General features: G+C 42.6%; 1 protein-coding gene across 3 annotated transcripts in view; it reads right to left on the bottom strand.

Moving 5' to 3' along the window:
- Positions 1-18959, bottom strand: part of LOC128891822 (zinc finger protein rotund-like) — a 184384-nt gene that overhangs the window by 8312 nt on the left and 157113 nt on the right. The gene's annotated exons all lie outside the window — the stretch shown is intronic.

Genomic DNA, 18959 nt, shown 5'->3' with positions numbered 1-18959 from the left:
TGTAAACGAGGCCTGGCTGGAGCCAGTGCGCGCAAAGGCGGGGAGAGGACGACCTTGTCTATCATGGCCTAGCCTGCGGGCATACCTGACTGACTGGCTTCAGCTACCGCATACAGATCTGTTTCTCCCTTCTCCGACGATCTTACGTCCCCTCTCCCGGCTGCTCTTTATTTCGCCTCTCCTCTCCTCCAGTCTCTCCTCGCCCCTTTTTATTAGTACTCGGTGTCTCGGCACTCTTTGTACGGTAGTCTGTTCTTTCAGACGGTAGTCTTAAATACCTCTTTTTTTTCTCACGTCTCTCATAGATTTTGAGGGGCGGAGAAGAGATCGGACGCTTCTGCCAATTTCCTATCGACTTATTGACTCATACAGCGTAGAGTAGTATGCGCATGGGTAGAATTTCGAATCCTTAGAGAAGCTTGGGAGTCTCTGGAGTACGACTAGTGGACAGGGTCGTCCTTTTTCTAGGTATATGCAGTCTGTGGAAGGGATTCATTGTCATAACTGGGCCTCTCGTTCTTGTAGAAACCATCGAGGAGGGGTACTTGAAGTTCAAGCATGGTTTAAAGACGTACTATGGAGTATTCCTTGTTCCGAAGAAGGTTTATGGTTGTTGACCGGTATTTATATGAGACGTGTTTGTAAGATGTGTCCTACTTTTCTAGGTCGTTAGACGTATTGAATTTTAAAATGGAATTATTTTTGATTTTTTGAATGAATGGTAGTTGGACTACCTCTATCACAATTTCAGTCTATACACAAAGTTCTGTGCTGCTACGTTTCTTTTAAGAGAAATTAAATATTCATAGTCATGTGCGCGACAACCGTCACCTGAAGGAGTTCAACGCAGGATCAAACTTGATAATCAGCTGGCAATTAGTTGCCTCGAGAATCTCTGCACCTTTAGAGCCTACATAGGACTAGTATAGTATAGATCGGTATATCATATTTTCTCCAATGATATCAATGAGTACAATGACAGCAATACACCTTTCCTTTTTAGCATAATAATTCACGAAAACCTGTTGCCTCGAGGCCCAATTTAACTTTAGTTTCTCATCAGTGTCGGGAGATCGTCTTCAACAATAATCGTGAATTATTTCTTGCCACTGGAGTTCAATGCAGACTCCACCAGGGGTCTAACATGGATGTTCCACTTCCTCGGATCTGATTGATGCCTCGTGGAAACAAAGTTGAGAGGCTTCCACCGGTTCCACGAAGGATGTACGCTCCGCGACGGACCGGTTCTCGAACCGAATCCCCGTTAGACCCTCTTTCGCGACCCGTTGCCGTCCAAAACTCCCAATTCGGTTTTAATTGCGTAGGTTCCTCTCTCCTTAATTTGCCCGGGTCGTAGCCTCGCGACTCCGTGGGATAAAGCGTCTCCCAACGTCTCCAAGACAGAGAAAATGCTAAGAAGGACCAAAGGCGGGAGCAACGAGTAATTCGCTCGAGTCACGAGACTATGGATCCTGGAAATTACGTCGATGCGTGCCGGTGTACTTCCTGGGAGTCGTGGACGATCAGGTACAAGGGTATCGCACCAAGAGGACGCGAGGTTCGAGCCACTATCCTGGACACGCGAGGAGCGACGCAGAGGCGGTCGATTTCCTGCGTGATCGCTCGAGATCGTTACGTAAAACGACGGATTCCTTTCTTGGATCGTTCTGTGCCACGCCCCATGATCACAGCGATCCACGGTTGGCCGAGGATCGTGATCTACGCGGATGTCGATGCTCTTGTTCGATGATGAACCGAGGCTTCAGTTTCGACGACTTTCGCATTGGGTTAATGTCTGCATATTGATGAGGTTTGATCGATGAGATTGGGGATTGAAGTTCAGGCTCGTTGACACCTCTGGCTTTCCCTCGAGCATGTACAAATGATATTTTGTGCGAAGTGAACATAATAGGAGTTGAGTCTAGTGCGATGTAGTGCGTGCACTATTAATTGAGCCGTTCGCTGCACAAATCGATCGACTTCACTTTTTGAAATTTAAGTGCCAAAGCACTTGGTATAGTCAACTTTTTATATTTATAATAACTTGACCGAATAATAAAGACTAACACCAGTTAACGACAAATGTTCCTAAAAATTTCAAACAGAAACTACGGTCAATTTAGTATTAAAACAAATGAATATATATCAATCGAATTATAATAAATCATCAAGTACTTCTAAGTTTCCCTCTCTAGACCTGCTATATTCTCAGTCGACCTGTGCATATATCATCGAGTTTGAATCACGAGCAAGTCAGCTACTCTTCCAACACCTGTCATTACGAGCGTTTCATGATAACCATCGTAGAAACTAGTCGCGAAACAGACTCCTCTCAAAGACCGCCTCGATCGAATCGTCTTCGAAAGGAACCTGATTACGAATTAGGTCGAAGCCGACGCGAAGTCGAAACTCGAGCGGATTATCCTGCGCGCGAGACGCCGAAGAGAGTCTACGTAATTTCGTCCGCGACGTCGACGGGAGATTCTACCAGATGGAACTGTGTCACCGTGCAAGATTCGAACCGTTACAAATTTACGACCGTTATAGTAATAATTTAGTCAAAACCGAGCCCCACGGCGGGACCAGAGTCCTCGATAAATTAAGAATCTGTCGATGAAGAGAAATTTTAAGTAGATTTAAGATGGGTTTTATATTAATTTATAACAGAAGTTCCAGATGGCATTTATGTAAATCAGGGGGGCTGTACTTTTGATTAGGGTACAGGGAGCAATTAAAAAAAAATTGTATGCGATTGGAGGAGAGTAAATTTTCTTCTTTTTCTTCTTAATTTTTGGTCGAATTTAACGTATTTTATGAGTAATATTATTATTAATACAAGGGGGTTTCACTTGTCTTTATATGTTTAATTCATTCAAATAAATGTAATATCTAACGATCCACGTTATTCTAAATCGTCCAACTGTGAAAATAGACACTCCATCAAATACTACAGTTTCTCTGCTAATCAGAGTAAAAATATTACTTGAAATATCAAATAAATTTAACTATAAACGGTCCATTTGATCTCAAATAGCCCATCCAACTGTGAAAATAGACGCTCTATCAAATACTCCAGTTTCCCCGCGTAACGATATAATATACAATCTTCCTAATCAACGAATATTCCAAGTACAAGCTTGAAATGTCACAACGTATCGATACAGAAATACTTAAATCGCTTTCTAACTTAATAAAATCTCGCCCGAACGACGCAACGTCTATTATAAAAGTCCAAGTAGCGCTTCGAACATATTTTTTCTCTTAATTTTCCCGAGCTCTGGCAGTGAGCAATCGCGCGCGAAACGATCTTAGCGGAACGAATGAATGCGCAAGATCTCTGCGAAACGACATATTGCGCGGTTGTGCGGAAACTCGTTAGGAAACACCGCGGTCGAGGCATGGCCACCAGCGGAAGCGCGTCAACGAATAAATATCTGCGTTTTATTGGACAACTGGCGTGTAATTTTTGGCAAAGGATGAGCGGTAATAATTTCATTTTGACGGTGGTTTCCTTTAAATAGGATCCCGGTTTCGATCAGACAATGTAAAAATCTGGCAAAAATTCATCTAGCCAGTGTAAGCTCAGAAAAGTACCAAACCTCAGTTTATGCCGGTTACCCGTTTCGCGATGATCCTTAATTCGCGCTAGACGATCTCTCGTCTCGAAGTTCCTTTTAGCCGTGATTAATTCGGCGATGGTCGCGCGCCTCTTAAACAGCTGACTCGCCCGCGCGTCCTTTAACGGTCTGGGACCACTATTTCTCTCTCTCTCTCTCTCTCTTTTTTTTATTTCCTCCTTTCGAAACGCGTCCTTGTCGGTGTCAAGTTCGCGCTCGGGCCTACGTAACGCGATCGTTTCCCCTCCGTCCTCTCCCTTTCGTCCTTGCCACTCTCTTTCGAGGCCCAGCGGCGATTAATCGAGAGGATTAAGGAATCGAGCAGGGAACGGACTCGAGTCGCGAGGAATCGGCACCGGAGTGTCGATTAAAAGGTGCTCAACGCGTTGATTACGCTCGTAGCTGTGGTTAAGGAAACGGCCCTACCGAGTAATTGATATCCCCTTTTTTTTCCTACCCCCTCCCTCCTTCGTGGGCGCGTTGTTCAACGATGTTTCTCCTGTTAATGAAGATGGTAGTTTCGCGTTTCTTGGGGCTCTTTTTTCTGAGCAGATTTTTGTTCAGACCCCGAGGAAAACGAGTTTTGACGCAGAAATAGCACGGTGATTTCAGACTTTAGGTGAGAATGTTTTTTCGTTAAACGCGATCATGATTAATGCCGGCGCGCACGGGAAAAAATCTTGTTTGCATGCACCGATGTTTCGAGAGATTTTATTTTGAGTTCCTTTTGCTAGGAGTTGCTTGGAGCTTTTAATGAAAAATGTAACGAGAGATGGGTTTCCTTAACAAAAATTAGGAGTATAATGTATCTTGTGTTATCATTTACACTATCTAGTATTTTTGAGATCAATGTCCGCTTATATGGTAATTAAATTTCTGAAATTAATTTTATCTTGTATCGTAAACTCTATCAAATCTATAAACTCCTGCTTCATCTGTGTCGTCCTATATTCTCGTATCTTATATGTATACGTTGGGCTCCTTTTTTATGTACCCGTTAAAAACATTTTTGAAGGAGAAAAATTATTTGTTGAAAAGTGGGACACTTATGTATTATTTTTAAATAAAATTTGTGAATAATGCGACGCACAATTTCAGTTATCGAGAATGCGCACTGGTAGGAGACCCAGGGCGGTAATTGGGTTTATTCATTAATTAAATTTTATCGGACGTGGATTTTGCTCTGACCGATAGATAACGCCAAATTCGGTGCAATGTAATTGAAAGCAGAAGAGAAGTATATTCGTGTACAAATAATTGCAAGACGCATTAATTGTAATTTCCTTTGATACGTTTCCTGCATAATCACACCATATAATAAAATGATTGTTGGACTTTCCGAGGACTCCAAATGTATTTTAAATTACGTGGAATTGATACACGGCGAATAAAATCGGGTGAAATTAATTTAAACACTTTGAAATTAATAATGTAGAACGAAATTAATTTCATTATACATATCATCTTATATTTTTGAAATTAATTTTATCTTGTCCTATCATTAATAATAAGTGAACCATCGGCAAAAATTTAAATTACCGTCCAAAAGAAATTCCTCTCTCAACCTTTGCACGCCAAAATCATCGAAAAAAAAGAGAACTAAAAGTCTCTCCCCAGAGCGGTTCTTTTTTTTTTTTTCAAAAAGGAAATGCGAGACGGTCGATGGTGGCTCTCTCACGAGACGTTGAAAAAACGAGCGTAATTTATGCGTAAATAAAATTCCGAATGAAGCTGTGTGGCGAGATGAGACGGAGGCCTTTCTGCACGAAAATATTTCTTCTCGCGCGAATTATTACGTCGTCGTGGATGAACAATTAGTGGATCCCAAGGCTCTTCTCGTAAATAATCTCGGCTGACGTTTCGTGGCGATGCAAATGACGCGTCACCGGTTACAAATTGACATTTTTAATTGATAGGAGACTGCGGAGACGCGACCCTGAGAGGCCACTCAAAATCGTTCGGTGCTTTTTTGGCTCAACGTCGGCATCGAATCGCGATTAGTTGACGTCTGTTACGATCGATTTCGTTTAAAAAATTCATATTAAACGGCGAAAACGAGAAACAAGCTGAGTCGAAGCCCGACGGGGAGACCAGACGATCGAGTCATCGGAAACATTAGGCTTGACGGTCTGTTGACTCGTTTTGTTCAACGTTTTTGGTCGACGAATGCGAGTGTTTCAATTTGTCGGTGATTTTACGAAATGAGTAATTATAATATCAAGGTATTTTCACACTTCAATGCATTATGTTTTCATCATGTTATCCAAAACAGCAATGAAATTAATTTCACTTCTGGTCACGCAAAATTTTGAATAGCAAAATTATTCCAACAAATGTTGTTTCGATTCGAGTTTCTGGAATTCTGGAATCTCGAAATTAGCAAACTCGCTAAATGTCGCGGCAATAAAAGTCGACCGTGATGCAGAATAAAAATTGATTCGTAAAACTGTAAGGTAAACAAATCAACAAACAAAGAGAAAACGTGATACGGCATCGAAAACACGAAACTGGAAATCACAGTTCAAGAAAGAATCTAATGAATAACGCAAATCGTCCAGGTGATGGATACGTTTGGCTGATTTGCAAAATATTGTGATTTTTTATGTATTCTTGTTAATAAATTTCGTAGGAGTTCGTTTATATAATTACGGTGGTACTTTATTTTTTCCACAAGAAAATATTTAAATAGCCATCATCTGAAGATTATATGCTGTCTATTTTTCTCTTTCGAATCAAATTTCTGTGAACTATTTTGCTGTGAAGCCCTCCAGAAGTCTTAATTCGTCAAACGATCAGGAGCAACTGCTCGAAACGGGGCGAGGCCAAGATCAGCCGTCGCGTCGAGATTAATAAACGACAGAAATATATTAACGAATCCAGAAAGGACGCCAAATTAACACTTTTAATTGCGAAACACCGGCGTCCGTGGCCCTCGGGCTCCATTCGGCGCGCCTCTGTGATTCTCTGATTAATTGACCGCGATTTACTCGCAGGACGCTTAAGGAACCGAGAAAATCACGCTGCTGGTAATTTCTTCAATCGCGCTCCTCTTGATGACCGTTAAGAAGCCAGCCAGAGTTATTTCTTTCTTTAAAATTGCCTTCCACGAAGTTCAATGCCGTTCGAGAAGTTTCAACGCGAGTCCTCGAGAAGGTCTTCCTAATTTTATGGAGAGGACAATCATTTCAACAAAGATTCTAAAATGCATTATATTTTTTTTTAAACACCCCAACACTTTAAAATAATGCTTCACGATTCATAAAAGTGACGTAAGCGCACCCCGAGGCCATTCTTTATAAAGTACTACTGGGAACGTAGCTTTACTAGTCGAAAATTCAGCGACGCCGCGACAATTTTTCATCTTCTTAGAGTGGATCCCGACGTGTTCCTGGCGAATGCCTACGCGTAGCCTGGGGCCAGGACTCGTAAATTCAATTTAAATATTCGACCTTAATGACGGTGTGCGTCAGACGCGAAAGACTATTCGGTAGTCGTCAGGGTCGAGTCGCGAAAGAACCGTAAAAAAATCAGATTTCCTTTTCGTTTTTCGTTTTCTACTTCCCCATCCGTAGGGCAAGCAAGTATTGCAATTAGGGAGAATTTTTTTAAATATTTTTCTTTCTCATTTTTCTCCCCACATACTCGTCACTTGCCCAAATCTAAAAAAAAAAAAAAAAAAAAACCTTTCGGGTATTAACGAGACCAAAATAAATAAACTTTTCCACTATCTTCCGAGCCAGCAAAAATCCCCCACTTATTTATCGCTATATTAACGTCGTCCGAGGCCGAAACAATCAGGTTTGCGTCGCCTCTCCTCTCCATCCTCGTTTTTCAGGCTGCGTCGCGACGTTGGCTGCTCGCGCATTTCTCCCGGGGTTTAATTAGTAATAAAGGCCCCGCAAAAGCACGAAATTGTTTATTGCGATTAACGAGAGCCCCGCGCTCGCGGGACCGAAACCGTGGAGGCGAATTAACGCGAGAAATAAAAGGCGAAATTGATTCGATGAGATTGCGTTACGGGTTAATCGGCGCCGATCGTCCTGGCTCCCGTGCTGCCCGGACTGAGATTATTTTATTGTATTAAAGGAAATTATACGACGAACGTGATTAAGCGCGTCCCGAGTCATCGTTGCCCCCTCCTCTCCGCGAGCGCGTCTTGATTCATCCGCGGCTTCCAGCTTTATCGGTGAATCGTTTCTGTTCGACCAGACGCGGTAATTAACCAAAATTACCAGTCAGACGATAACGATTATCGGCCGTCTGTAACTTCCACGAAATTGCATGTAAATACGGATTATTCAACCCGGACACGTGTCCGCTGATAAGACGTACGAGATCGCGGCGTTTCTTTGTCGTTTTCTGTCTGTTTGTGATTTTTCAAATTGTTTGTAAATGCGGAGATTAGATGTCGAATCGTAGGTGTAGTTAATGGGGAAATTGGATAATTAAAGCTTCATCGACGATTTTGGTAACATTCTACCTGTTCCACTCTCTATAATATAGAGAAATTTTAATTGTTCGAAGAATATTTAAAACAGCTACCAAACAGCGAAACGCTGGATCTCTCTGTATTTTTATGAGATGAAAATGTTTCTGGTCCCACGGGTTGTTTTCCAATTCGTGAAATCCCTCGGACGAAATTGACTGCGCCTCTTTCCCCCAAAAAAACCATTTCCAGGCCGATGGCTGGAATCGATACGGTTACTTAACGAATATCGCGCCGTGCACGCGTCAATTTCCCCGTTCGTTTCAGAGGTGGCTGAAATCGAAAGTGATTCCCTCGATAGGTCGAAAACCGCGGCGAGCGTGACAACCTGTTGATAGAAATTTTCGTGCAGCGAAAACGAAACGCGTCGCTGGCCCGCGCGCGATAATTGCATCGACGCTGGTGTGTAGAAGTGCGCGTGCACGCGCGAGTGTGTGCACAGTGGCCGGCGTCGCGACGCAAGGGATTCTGGCGCCGGCGAAACACGCACAGTTCCGGATCCGAGCGATTTTCCGCGTTATATTCAACGTTTTACTGTTTACTCGTTTATTTAAAGAGAGAGATAGAGACAGAGGAGGCAAGTTCAACGGTCGTTCGAAATAACAGAAAGTCAATTAATTTTTGAGATAGTGCCGCATCGTCTAGTGATACATATATCTACGTAACGCTCTAGATCGCTAACGAGGACTCGTGGCATGGGAGGGAATTGCGTGTACACTTTTTGGAACTTTTAAGAAAATTAGATTTAAATAGATATTAGATTTAGACATTTATCAAGGTATCTAAAATACACAAAAATATTCGTTATTTATTTGTTGGATTGCAAGAATTCTTTGGAAGAATGACAGTGTGGAGCAGATTGTAGAGTGGTAGGTTCTCGATGCACATATTTGAGTGGAGGAAGAGGAGGGTAGCTGGTTGGTAAGGTAGAGCAGTTTATCGATAGGGTAAAGTATTCGTTCGGTAATGTAGAGCGTTCTGTCAGTAAGAGTCGACAATATAGAATACTAATTGATCGGAAACTGTACCTATACAGCGTTCTATATCGTCAACAGAGCTGTTTTATCGCCCGAGTGTTCTACATTATCGAGTTTACACCCTTCAATCGTGCATGCCTGCTCTATCGACCATGCAACTATATGTTCCTGTTGCAAAGTTCTTGCACAACGTTCCAATCAACAAACTTAGGCAAATATCGTACAAGAAACCCTCAATTAAACATTGACAGACTCATTGTAGAACTTCTCTTGTACAATTAAACATCTTTATATATCTTTCTGCTATGTACAATGAATTCTGTTATCTTTATAATCCGAAGAATACTAAACAGAGCAATCCTTGGACTTCCTTACAGTTTTACGTCACATTATCCGCGAACAATTGGCCCCGTGGCGACTCTGTTTCGATAACAGTCTCGTCTAGAAGCAACGAGGAAGATCCTTCCTCGGAAGGCATTCATTGTAGAATATTTAACGAAAACAAGGACTCGAGTAACATTCATTCTGCAAGATCTAATTCATCGTTTCTGTAAGAACTGCCGAGTAGAAAAAGTAAAAGAGATTCCGAACAAAGACAGGAAGACGGCAACGTTAAATCGTTCGTATCTTGCGTTTCTCTGTTCTTTACGAATGCAACTGGGGAAGAGTTTTCAGTAGAACGATGCCTCGCAACAAGAAGGGAACGTCCATTGTCGCGACATTTAAAAATTCATTTAAACCGACGCCGACGACGGGATCCGTTCTACGACAAAAGAATATCCACCAGGAGCTTGAAAGTATCCTTTAGAAGCATTACTTTCGTTTAACAATCCATCAGGCAATCAGGAGTTGAATATAATTTTTTGTGAGATCACTTAAAGGAATTATTTAAATTAAGCATTGATTCAGCATAGATTGTACAAATGTGAGATCCAGAAACTAAAAATTGCCGAGAGAAAATGTCGGATAAAAATTGATAATCCGGAACATTGAAACGTCAGTGGGTGTCGAAAGAAAGATGGTTGTTCCGCGGCGGCCGACAAATATTTTCCCTCCGTGGACGCGGAGGTTCACGTCAACTTGGAGAATGACGGATGGCGGGTCTCCTCGGTCGATGGGCCCGCTGCAGGGGCCCTCGTAGGGGCACGTATAAGTGGCTTTTTGAATTTCCCGAGGATTGTTCGTCCAACGAGATCTATCCCGGTAATCTGTCGATTCTTCGTAAGCAGGAAACATTCGGCAATTTCTGGCCCAAACGTTGGGCTCCTCTTTTCATCGATGAATCTCGAGAGTTCTCGGATCTTCGACCACGTAAGCCGGAAATTTATACACGAAAAACGACGAATATGGAGTATTTTTTAAGCAAATATATTAACTTTGAAATTATTATATTAATTAATAATTTATCACGAATATAACTTAATGGAAATTATACCAGAGGCTTTATCTAACCCTTATTTCGACAAATTCAAAGAAACTCAATTATCCCTGAAGCATTAAATTTCATGTTGCAATAAACCTCTGGAAAATAATTTAACCCAGAGTCTACCAGAAGCATCTTCTAAATCGAACTAAAGATGGAACATGCCAGGGACACAAAAATAAAACGAACGTCTTCGCTGCAATCACGGAATGCAAATTTAAAACGAGCCAAATCAAGACACCGAGTACCTGCACGGATCGCTAGAGCCAATAAATCCCCCTGGTTAAAAATAGCTACCGTGAACTCCGCATATTAATATTCAAGATTAAAATATGACTGATTCCCGTGGGGTTTTCGAAACCTTGCCGCGATACTGGTTTACGTCGAACGAGTCTCGATCGAATTGCGAAAATTCGACTTCCAGCAAGTCTTCTCTCGGACTTTATTTCTTTCGAGCCGAAACGCAACACGCTTTTCTGCCGATTTACCGTGCGTTTTTTTTCCCTGCTTCTCTTTAGCTCTCGCAACGGGCCGCGATTGTTTCGAGAGACATTTATTCCAGATAAAGGGAGATCGACGAAGTGAATTCTTGCGGCCAGAAGCACGATTTACCGGAACGGTATTGTGCAAGCCACCGCCGTGGTCTCGGTTGACAGGTTTCCAAGCCATCGTGGCTAGGACATTACCAGTTGTTAGCGTTTCTCGAACGTCGCGGTAATGATACACGACGATTCCGCGCGAAACTGAAATCGGAACGGGTTTCTCGGGGATAATTATTCCTAGAATTATTAATTACCCCTTTGTGAGCGTCGAGAGTCGACCGTCGCGCCGCGGAAATCGATGACGACGCCTGATACGCGTGCGAAACGCGTAGATCGCTTTTCCAAGAGGAATCGCGCGTGCTTTGTTTGATGAAACAGGCTCGCTTTCGGATGTATCGTTTTTGTTTTATCGTTGGAGGGGAATTATTATTTGTATTATTATTTTGATTAGAACATGATTTTGTTTTGGTACGAACGTATGGAATAATATAATAATACGTGTGCGGAGTAAATGATTAAAAGAATACGTCTTTGTCTTTCCATGTGTACTAAATGAAAAATGAAGAACGAATAACACACCAACTCCCAGAATTAAAATCTAATATCTTAAGAACACCCTTCCATCAAAATTTATGCTATTCCAAATTGTGTTTCTTTATAGGTAAACAACCTGGATCCCCACGAATATTAAAATCATATAAAAATTCATGAACGTACGCGTCGACAAGAAACCAAGATCTTTGATGGACGTTTATAGAACAATTACGGCATCGGATCGATGCGTCGAAAAACCAACACAAGCGGTATCCCAGTATTTATGGTAATCGCGATAATCCTTCTTCGGCACCCCGTCCAGAATGATATTGTTCGTGCGAGCATAATCGAGAACGCAAGGACTACTTGATTTTCCATACGATTTATGCGAATACGATTGTCCCGAGGAAAAATGCTTCTTTGCCCCCTCATTCACCTCGAAACACCCTTCGTCGGTGCGTCATCCGGGAACCCATTGGGACCCACGTGCACGGAAAATGTTCAAACGGGGGGTCTGTCTCTTCTCTTCTTCTCTTTCTTCTCGTTTTGTCCGCAGGGGCGAACAGCCACCGAGAGTGTAAATAGAGATCTCGTTCCGTGATTCTGCGGTGACGCTTTGTGGGCCTTTCGTCGGGACGCTTTATCGTCCTGGGCGATCGCAGAACCCGGTAACAATTCGGAATCACAGGTTCGCGTGTGACGGTATTCGACGGGGAACGAAAGGCTTTGTGCTTCTGTTTACTACTGTTTACGCGGCAATTCTAACGGGTTGGATGGGTTCCACGTCTTCGGGAATTTGATTCTCCTACGATCGGGAAGGGTGGAAATACTAATTATCGTGATGATGTTTATTAAGGTTGAGTTTAGGCTCTTCGAAGTCCTCGGTCCACCTCGGGATCGTTACAAACCCCCCGAATGACTCCGAAAAGTCACAGCCTGTGCAATAATACAAGAAGCGATTTGCATTGCGCAATATCACGATCGTCCACGTCACGAGCAATACGTACGGAGTACCGCACGCAATTTCTCGCGAGGCACCGTGGGCCGAGGCACTTGAAAACTGGTTCTTTTCCGTAATGGCGCGCGATGATGATTATGATGCTAATGATAACGATGTTCGTCGAACACGTCGCGAGAAGAGGGAGAAAAAAAAAATAAAAAAGCACAGGGCACGGGAGTCGTTTTCGTTATCGATTACCACGGGGCCCTCCGTGAAAATTACGAGCACACCAGTCCTCACGATGACAATGTAAACCTGGCTGGCATGAATGATGATGACGAACACGAAGATGCGACCGATAAGACCGGGAGGCGAGCAAGAGGAGCAAGACTGATGGCCTTATAATCGTGTACCGAGTATACACCGTGGCGTTAATTAGCAGGGCGGGCTCCTGGGACCAAGAAAATTATGAAATCGAGGCGCGGAAAAGATCTCGACAAACCGGAGCAATGCTATAAAGATAATGCTAATGAGCACAACGAGGACGAAACTGATTAACTGCGCGAACTATTGGAAGCTTGCTAAGTCAACGGATGATCGATGAACGGACGATACATCGGATTAGACTAAATATTGCATCCAGGATGATTGGGACGATACTTAATCGAGGGGGAGAATTAAGAAGAATTTTTGGAAAAATTTTTGCTTGGAGAATTCCCTCACGACCCCTATATCTTTCGTTTAGCACAGAAAAAGAAAACAAGAAACTGCTGTTTCAGAGCAGACAGCAACAATAAAAGGGCTAAAAAAACAGCAATCGGATTGAAGGGGTTTGAGAACGACAGAATCATCGGCGATTACAATAATGATAATAATAACGATGATGACGGCGATGACGAAGACGATGATTCCATCTTTTTTCGTTCTCCTACGGCAATCTTCATCCCGAGTCGAGCCACGGCAGCTGGTAGGTGCTCGGACGAGTATCCAGCTGATTCTTTATCTCCCCAATTATACAATCCTCTTTCTAATTGGCCGTCCGTTCGACCACCCTAACGAAAAGCGAAACCCGACCTGGCGGATTCTTTTTCACGCCACGGACCGACTTCTGTTCGATTGCGCCCAAAGATTCCTGAGAGAGAGAGGGGTTAAAAGCGTCTTAGATCCTATCGCGACGCCCAGACTAATCGATTCTCCTCGGGGTCTCGCCACTTATTTATCGAACCTCGTTACTTTATTACTGGGATTCTACGAACCAAGAAACTCGTGTTTCGATGCTTCAATTGAGATCGAAGTGCGTTAAACAAAAATTTAACGTGCGGTATGCACATCCGTTAGGGATGATTTTCTACTTTACATTACATAGATGTTATTACTAGCACGATTTAAAACGTCTACTGTGCCACGGGATCCTGACGAACTAAAGAAAAGTACGATGCACCGTCTTCCCTCGCAATTAAGCCACGGTTGCTTAAGCAAACAAACCAAACAACACTTCCCTGTGATTAGCCACGATCCTAGAAACCTCCCTCGAGAAAATCCTCGCATCGCAATTAAAGCGAATCGAAAGAACAGGAAGTCAGCACGCAACCATCTGCGCGTCTCACGCGAATCACGACGTTTCGTGTAGGTGTGAAACAGGCTTAAGCCGGCAGCGGCCGCGAAACCGCCATTCATTAAACGCGCGGCGCGCTCGCCGCTATGTGTAAACCAGTCATTTATACGCAGGGCTCATAATTGAAGATCACATTAGCGCTCGCAATTTACAATTCGTCGAAAAGTTCCTCGGCAATTTGTATTCCGGCGTTTATGGCTTCAATCCACGATCCTCCGCGAATGGAAACGCGCCCGCGCGCAACAACGCGTTGCAACCCTCTGCAACCTCGTCGAGGATGAGGGTTCTGGTTTGTTGCCTGATAAAATTAATAGTTTCAGTCCTTGCTTTCAGTTTTAAGTAATTGTCCAAGAGTTAGGTCTCTGATATTTCAAGATAATAGAGAACTGATTTACTGCACTATGGTATAAGCTATTTTTGAAGCTATTTCGTATGAATTTAAGCAGAATTCATTTTTTAGTTTACTTAATTAAACTTAAGGAATTCATTCCTAGAGCTATAGACACACACACACACACACACAAAATACGATTGAAGCACGGAAAATGAGAGAATTAGATTTATCCGAGGGACGGCCACGTCGAATCCGTGTCGAGTAAACGGGGAGGAAATCTTTTACGCGGAAAGAAGTAATGGCGGAATTGCAAGTTCCCGCGGGGCAGCGACGCGAAGCAAAACGTCCGCACCTGTGGATCGAGCTTAAGCGACCCGACAGGCCGTTCTCGCCATTCATTACCGTAGCCGCGTTCCTAGGAACGGTGCTTCAGGATTACGAGAACCGAGAAACGAGCCGAAGAAGGGAAGGAGATCAACGACCACGTCACCCGGCACTTTTTTATACGGAATTATAGCCTTTTAAACGGCCTAAATAGTTTCCATGAAATTACACGCTCGCGTTCGAAAGGATACTTGGTTTATCGCGAAACAAGATATGAAAGAGTCCCGCGGTTGGGACTTTCCTTCGAGACGATCGTTTCCTTTTGCCCCGTGATTTGCGCGTTTCGCGTTCAACGCGGCGGTTTCGACCATTTGTCGTTTGATATGTTGGAGCGCGACCGCGGCCAACCTGGTAATCCTATCGTGATCGATTGCTTTGGGTTTCATTTCATGCTGGAAGATGAAGACACTAATTTTTTTGACGTACTGTAGCAATAGATTTAGGGTTCGTCCTCCGGTGTTGTTGGCGTAGACTCGACCAGTAATATAGAGTCCAAGAGCAACATTCTTTGCAATTGCTCGTGACTGTTAAGTCATAACGCTCAAAGGAGTGCTTCACATATTTATTTAAATAACAAAACAACAAGTAACCTAACATACTTTATGATTGAAGGGGTGTTTCGAAACACTTGACAATTTCCACTACAACGAAGTAACAATCGAAAACGGTCTCGCTAATAAAAAGACGAAAAAATGTTTCGCCGCAAACTTCGCCTCTTTTCTCGCAAAGAAATCCACTCAAGCTCCCCTGCCAACGGACACTTTCCGATAAAATTGGCAAGGCAAGCAAGAAAGTCAAAGAAATCTGACCGCGGCGCGCAACTTCGACTTTCAACATCGCTCGCAGAAATCCAAACGTTTCGAAGACTAATTACAGCCCCCTCCGCGAGCGTTTACACATTAATCGCTTCACTGGAACGCGGCTTTCTAAAAAATTCTAATTCATCTCGACGCGAGCAAAGAGACCAGAAACTTTTCGCCCCGGTAATTGGCGCCGGTGAACGTCTCTCTTTTTACTGGGGAATAAAAAGAACGAGGAGAGGGGAAAAAAAAAGAAGGCGGGAACTGTTCTTAGGGAATATAATCGTTCCCGTGTCTCGTAGACGCGTTCTTTCTCGCTTTTGTATTCCTCGAGCCTGTCTCGCGCTGCTCTTTTCGACGGGGCTACCGGTTGGCAAAAACCACCGCCTGATAATTGAGGTTTTAACGAGTGAAAATTTATCGAGGTGCCACTTCCCGTCGCTGAACCACTGTTCCGCACCTTTTTCGTTTGTAAACACTCAATTTACACGCAACGGGATCGAGAGCAGGGCGATCAGACATCGATCGACGTTCGTTTCAAGTTCTGATGATTGTGTAGCGTAAAAACTGAAATGATGCGCTATTCGATTGGCGTCGCTTTTGATTCCGGGTACGACGAGCACGCGAACTAATGGCGCTGCACGAGAGTACGTAGGCCTGATTATTCTACAGCGCAAGAACCGAATTGATATATACAATTTGAAGATTCTTTTTATATTTTATACCGAATTAATGTGTGCAACGTGAAGCACAAGGCTCGGTGTTGTTAATTTTTTCGCGCACGGCGAGCACGCGATTTTCCATTTTAATGAATATAGGTGAACGAGATCGCGCTCGTTCCCCGTCGCTCCCTGCGAGTTCGCCTTTGGCTCCAACAGTCTTTCCAAAAGAAAATTTGCATATTTACGCGTTAGTCGTTCCTATGACCCAGGCTGGAGGAAATTTTCGTCTTCGAGTGAGTATTTTTCGCGCCTGATCGTTCAAAGTCCAATCAACCGAATTGCTTAGGACCTAAACGTGATTTTTTATGTACTCTTTTTCTGACTAAACGTTCGCTCGAACAAACTCAAACGTCTAGTTTTCTGTGAAAGAAATTTCTTGAGAACGATACAATACGATCACTAATGTTCATGGTACAGAACTCATGTTTCTTCTGGGCAAACATAAACGCACTTTGCATTCGACACAACAGACGTGGATTTCGACTTCTCGATGCGAAAATTTGCATCTATGACTCTTCGTGTCTTTCTAGGTATTTCACTGGTCAATATTAGCAGTTCTCGCGTTGGGAAAAAGAAGGAAATTCTTTGTTGAAACGAGATGTGAGGATATTAGGTGTAAAAAATTAATTTTGTGACTGCGTTCAATCATCGATAACTCTAGTTTAAACAGATTTAGTTACTCGACATTTTTGTCACTCGACAAAGAGTTCCAACCTTCTAAATTCTCAACCTGATGAACAATATATGCAGTGTAATATTCTGTTTACTGTTATTCATCTACAATTATTCTAACTACTTGTTAGACTTGTAATCTGTTAGAAAAGAACAATAAGCACAATTTTATGGCTACTGAACAATACGTATATATAGATAAATTATAATGGCGATCAGATTGAGATTTAGGTTATAAGGTCGAGAACATACAATGTTGGTATTTTAACGTAACAAAATACCGAGTGAACATTTTTACTTAAAGAGAAGAAAATACAAGTAACGAATATACGATTGAATATAAAGCCCCAGAAAATGGAAAGAAATTTCAAGTATGCACACGGTAATTACATTTTGAATAGTATCCCTTTCTCGAACCCATTCATCAATTGATTTTTATCACAGGCGAAACCGTGGCTTGTTATTTAAATATTTGTATTAGAAGATGACTGCACGCAATTCAACAGTTAGTACACCACTAGAGAATGAGGCAAAACAAAAAATAATGAGTAAACCAGCTTTCCACTCGGTTTTCAAACGTATGGAATTAAATGTGCTACATTTAGCGCGCCACGGATTAAACAAGCTCGCTTGCAAAAGATTAACAAACATTCGAGGGTTCGTTGAAAAGCGTCCACCCACTCGAGCTTGTTTCCGTTTGAGACCTTTGAACGGGCGAAAGCTCTGGTTTAATTTCGAAATTTTCCTCCCGAAATGCTTCATTAACCGATGAAAACAAAATTCGAAATTCTAAACTAGCGAATATAAAATTTAACCGGCACTTTTCGGAACCGGAAGCACGTGACTGTTTCGAATTAAACCCGCTCGAATGGCACGACGCGCTAGTTTTAATTAAAGGTAAGGTCCCTTTTCGCGAACTTTATCGAGTGTCGAATTTTTCTCGAGGAGTCGAGCATCCGTAAAAAAAAATTGTTATTCGATACACAAGTGCGCTCGTGTTTTCCGCTACAGGTAACGCTGCATCGCTCTCGTTCCTTCTCTTAATTATTCTCTTAATTAATTTTTGCTTTTTCATGCTACTTCGAACGCATATAATTAATGTTTGTTTCCGAGGAGGAACAAACTGTTCGCGATAGCAATTAAAACATTACCGGCGACGACGTCTTTTGCCGGCGAGTTTCCGACACGTCGTTAAATAAACGTTTTGCATAAACGTTCTCGAGGAGCGTTTTGTAACTTTTTCATTTTCTTTTTTAATTGACAAGGTATGAAAGGAAACTTCCTTTTCGAGGCTATTGTGACTCGCGGGAATTAATGGAAGTCTCGCATTTATACATTTCGACGACTCGATTGGATGCGGATTGTTATTCACATTTGCAATTTGGAAAACTGTTGACGGCAGTGTGCTATAAGCATGCACTTAGATATACTTAAGCTTTATAAAATTTAACTTTATAAAATAAGAAATACCTCTCAAACTTCTTCTAAGTCCTTGAATTCTATCCTGCCACCACAAGTGGATCCAAATGGTTCTTCAAACACACAACTTCGAAACTTCACTCTCGCAGAAAATCCCATTTGCAAAGTTCGAACTACTCTTTCGAGTTCAACTTTCACACTTTCCATCGCCATTCGTTGATCAACCGTTTAACGTTCACTTTTCTTTAGATTTATGGTTAAAATCACGATCATTACGTAGCGCGGATTCGGTGTCCAGAAGAAGCACATTAATTACTCAAGCAACGCTTGAAGTTCGCGAAGTTCGCGTGTTTTCGGCGTAAAGAATATTCCAATGCCGCCCATCGACAATGAGGAGCGTTCTTATCCGCGACGGAAACACGATCGAGGGTTGAACATGAGCGACAAAATGAGGCAGAGTGTCGCGGCAGTTCAATCAGGAGGCCGTCGTCGCT

The sequence above is a fragment of the Hylaeus anthracinus genome, unplaced genomic scaffold (assembly GCF_026225885.1).
Source record: "Hylaeus anthracinus isolate JK02 unplaced genomic scaffold, UHH_iyHylAnth1.0_haploid 12002, whole genome shotgun sequence".
NCBI classification, from domain to species: domain Eukaryota; kingdom Metazoa; phylum Arthropoda; class Insecta; order Hymenoptera; family Colletidae; genus Hylaeus; species Hylaeus anthracinus.
This window is presented reverse-complemented; position numbering and strand designations above follow the sequence as displayed.